Consider the following 4,376-nt stretch of genomic DNA (forward strand, 5'->3'; position numbering starts at 1 on the left):
AAACATCGTCAAATCAATGTGGCATGGACAATCCTCATGCTCAGCAAATAAACAACATACTCATCAAGTCTCAATACAAACAGCATGAAAATGGATAAAGCATAAACACTAAGCAGGTGCATCAGCATAATCAGCAAACATGTCAATCAACTAAGCTTCGGTCTCCTGCCGCTAGAGGTCTCAGCCCCTGGGTTACCTGAACCTGAAATAAGCGCCCCAAACGTGGGGTGAGATCTCTAAACAGAAATCTCAGTAAGGAAAAGGCATGTTCTACATGCATGTTTTGATTGTATACCTCGTCTGCCTGAAACATGGAGATTCATAGGTATACCTTTGGGCATGTCCTGAAAGAACACAAGCCTAGGGTGATAAGCTGAAGGAATTCGTCAAATCTCTGTGAGGGATTAGGTTATTTGTAAACCGGAGAAATCGGAATGACATTTACGGGACTCGGGAATTTATGCATAGTAAAAGAGATCATGAGATGATCTGCCTTTAGAGTTAATAAATTGAAGATTCCCTATTTCGAATTAAAGCTTACCCTAAACCGCAAGAGTTGATACATCTCCTCACCCTAGGTTTAATGGGAAGGTAACCGAGATGAAAGGAAATACATACGGTAACCAAATACATTTAATAGAATGATCATGTCATTAACCTAACTAGCTGTAACATCCCGGATAATTAGGAAATTACATAACTTACAATTAGGGATGTGAAGCATGCTTGAAGTTCGAATTCAATTTATGTTTAAGGTGGAATTAATCTAAATTAGGAAAAATTATTCTTATGGAAATTATAAGTGAGTATATTTATATATATTTAAAGGGAAAAGTGTGTATAATTTTGAAGGATGTAAAGTTGTGTCATTTTAAGAGAGAGAAAGAGATAGATAAAGGAGGAGAGAGAGTTGACAAAAAAAATAAATTTGTGGGTCCCACCTCTTTGTGAGAGTGAAAGGATGTAAGTTGTGTAATTTAAATGTATAGACACTTTTCCCATATTTAAATAATTCGAAATACTAGTCAAGAAGTATAGTATTAAGTTAATTACAATATAGGTAGAAGCCCTAGTTACTACCTAATGGGAACATGGGATAATAATTATTAGGAAAATAATTAAAGTACAATTGGGGAGGGGAACACATGCCATAAAATTGAACTACAGGTAAGTATAGGATAAGATTAATTTTAAGTGCTAACATACAATGAAACCCTATATCATACTTGATAAATTACATAAAACAATATGGCTTAGTTAATTAGGGACCATCTAGCCCAAGAGGGCGACGGCCCAAGCCTTTGGAGAATTTAAGTTCAGCCCAAATTCCCTTTAAGCATTATCCCTAAGTAACCAAGTGAAATCTGCATGCATGCGATTCTATTGGGCAAGAGCCAATCTTCATCTACCTTGTTCTCCACCTAGTGCGCACAACATAGGAGAAAAGACAACCATCAGGTTGCTTATTTCTTCTAGCCAAGAAGATGAATCAGTCACCCCATGTGCACAAGGCCGCGAGCTCCTAGGGAGAATACCCCAAACACCTAAGCCCATCCTCTATTATTCTTCTCTTGATTCAATCGTCCATCAAGCCGAAAGCTCGCAGGCTCTTTTCCTCCCCTATTCCCCACAAACCATGAGTTATCTAAGAGGGGAACGACCATTCAAGTTTCCATTTTTCCCTGTATGGTTCGGCTGAGTGGCAGCAGCCAAGGAGAGCACAACATGAGTCCATTTTTCATGCTTGTCTTGTTCGGCCGTGAGTTACATGCAAAGAGGTGTAGAAATTTCTCTACTCACTTGTGTATCCTTCCCTCTTCGATTTGATGAGGAGAGTCAATTGCATGCCGGTCACCCTTTCCGTTCTTAATGGAACTCCCCTGCATGCAGCGGCAAACCCGACTTATGACAAGAAAGACCAGCAATCTTGAGTTCTGACTCAACTTCCTTAATTCGCAAGAACAAGTGAGGAATTCACACATTACTTGCTTTCTGATTTTGGCATGAGAAAGGATGAGTGGGATGTTTATTATGTGTTTTCAGTTTTCACCCTTGGACAGTGGGAATGTGAGGGTGCTGCCCTCTTTTGGTTGAGGCTCACGAACTGATTTGGGAGCTAGTTGGGAACATATGCAAGGTAGGAATCTGAAACCGTGTCCTCTCCTTTTCCCCTATTTGATTCGGCACATTTTTTTTAGTATTTAAGAAGAAGATGTTTTGCCATTCTTCTCCTTTGCGTTCTGCCATTGGGAATACCCATGAACTTGGTGCTTGTAAGCACAAGGAGAATCCAATTGGTGAGCTTGGAAATTGCTCCCATTAATTTGGTTGGACGGTAGCTGGAATTAGAAAAATTAATTAAGTTGCATGTGTTAATTTTGTTAAAGACAACATGCTATAATTGAATTATCCATGGTTAAGTGAGAGTAGTAGGGTTATATTAAAGAAAGAATTAGAATTCCTTAGGGGATGGTCCTAAAAACCGAATCTGAGTGTTCATGAAACCTTGAATTTTATTGTTGTTAACAAGTTGATAAAGTAGTGTGAAGTCAGAAAAATTTAGTTACCATAGGGGCAATTGAAACCGAAGGAAGACTAGTATTAGTAGGCATATAAATTGTCTGTAACTTATATGATATAAAGAGATGAATTCTGATTTGATTTTGATGCTTTAGGTGCGCAAACCCCTAGCAAAAAGGGGGCTGAATTGGTAATTTAAGTATATGACAGAAAATTCATTTAGCTTACGGACATAGAATTCGATTAAACCTTAGGATGAATATAGTAGAAAACGTTAATTTACAATCATAGGACTATTCTTTTGTATTGAACTCGACTTGTCATGCTTGAGGAACATTGGATTGTCACTGTTAATAAATTAATAATATTCTTTTGAAATCAGAAAATTATTAGAAAAAGATCCCTATTCACCGATTGGGAACTAAGGGTCAAAAAGAGCGAAATCGTATGCTGCGTATAGGAAGTAATGTGACGTATGATTCTTACTTATATATTTTTGCTTAGGTGCGCGTAACCCTTGAGTGTGGACTGATTATTGCTGCTATTTGATTAATATTTGTGGCACGCGAGGTAAGTGTCTGGTGGCATTGTTAGTATATGGATGTCCTAGAGACAATCTTTTGATTAGATTAGGACATATGTGGACCATTTATATTGTCGCAAATAAATAAAAGCACTTTTTATCCTGTTTCATATTTTGTCTCAATATTATTGTTAATATTTTATATGAGTAACTGGATAAACCCCTTGGAATAGAACAAGTATCTCTTGAGTATCTGTGATGAGATCACGATCATGAGGATTCAAGGATACCGCACGTTTATTCCTAATTTTATGTTCCTAATCTAGAGACACTGAGAATGGGGATCAGTGATCTCGGGTAAGACTAGCACGACTTATCTACTTGTATTTGGATACAAGGTAAAGACATCATGTGCTACAGATATGGAGATGTCTTAGCTAAAGTCGTGGGTGGACCTATAAGGGTATAGCTCGCATTGAACAGACCCACAAAGAGACTCTATGAGGAAATCTCACATAGAGTATCATTAGAGTAGTCTCTTTACATTTGGGTATGTCTTTCCTTAGACCAGAAGTTATTACCTAGACTGTGTTCTAGAAGGCATGCTTTGATTGTATACCTCGTCTGCCTGAAACATGGAGACTCATAGGTATACTGTTGGGCTTGTCCTGAAAGAGCACAGGGCTAGGGTGATAAGCTGAAGGAATTCGTCAAATCTCTGTGAGAGATTAGGTTATCTGTAAACCGGAGAAATCGGGATGACATTTACAGGGACTCGGGAATCTATGCATAGTAAAAGAGATCATGAGATGATCTGCCTTTACAGTCAGTAAATTGAAGATTCCCTATTTCGAAAAAAGCTTACCCTAAACCGCAAGGGTTGATACGTTTCCTTACCCTAGGTTTAATGGGAAGGTAACCGAGACGAAATGAGATACATACGGCAACAAAATATGTGTAATAGGATGATCAAGTCATTAATCTAACTAGCTCTGGGGCAACAAAGCATTGCTAGTGTTCTGTGTTGTCATTAAATGGGTTATGGGCTTATTGGGCCCAAGCCCATTTATGTCAGTGGCTATGTTGGACTTAATGGGTCACACACTAACACCTTATTGTCATGATGATCTAGCATTAAAGGTATTGGGCCTAATAAAGGTTATTAGCCCAAGATGAAGTTTGGAAGCCCACCTAAGAGGGAGAGGGCGCATAGTATGGTTAATGGGCTTGGATGGTCCAAGACATTACTAATTAATTTAATTGGTTAAATTAATTATCAAATATTTTGAATTTTGAATTTGAAATTTGAATTTTGAAATTTGAATTTGAAATT

General features: G+C 37.9%; 1 long non-coding RNA gene across 1 annotated transcript; it reads left to right on the forward strand.

Annotated features, from left to right (window-relative positions):
- Positions 1–1,394: 1,394 nt before the first annotated feature.
- LOC133299646 (uncharacterized) lies at positions 1,395–3,261 on the forward strand. The gene is made up of 3 exons (XR_009749960.1): positions 1,395–1,965; positions 2,044–2,137; positions 3,025–3,261. It is a non-coding gene; the product is annotated as an uncharacterized LOC133299646 (long non-coding RNA).
- Positions 3,262–4,376: the final 1,115 nt, after the last annotated feature.

This window comes from Gastrolobium bilobum, unplaced genomic scaffold (genome assembly GCF_033153095.1).
Source record: "Gastrolobium bilobum isolate Gb01-03AN ecotype WA unplaced genomic scaffold, APGP_CSIRO_Gbil_v1 utg18749, whole genome shotgun sequence".
Classification (NCBI taxonomy): Eukaryota; Viridiplantae; Streptophyta; class Magnoliopsida; order Fabales; family Fabaceae; genus Gastrolobium; species Gastrolobium bilobum.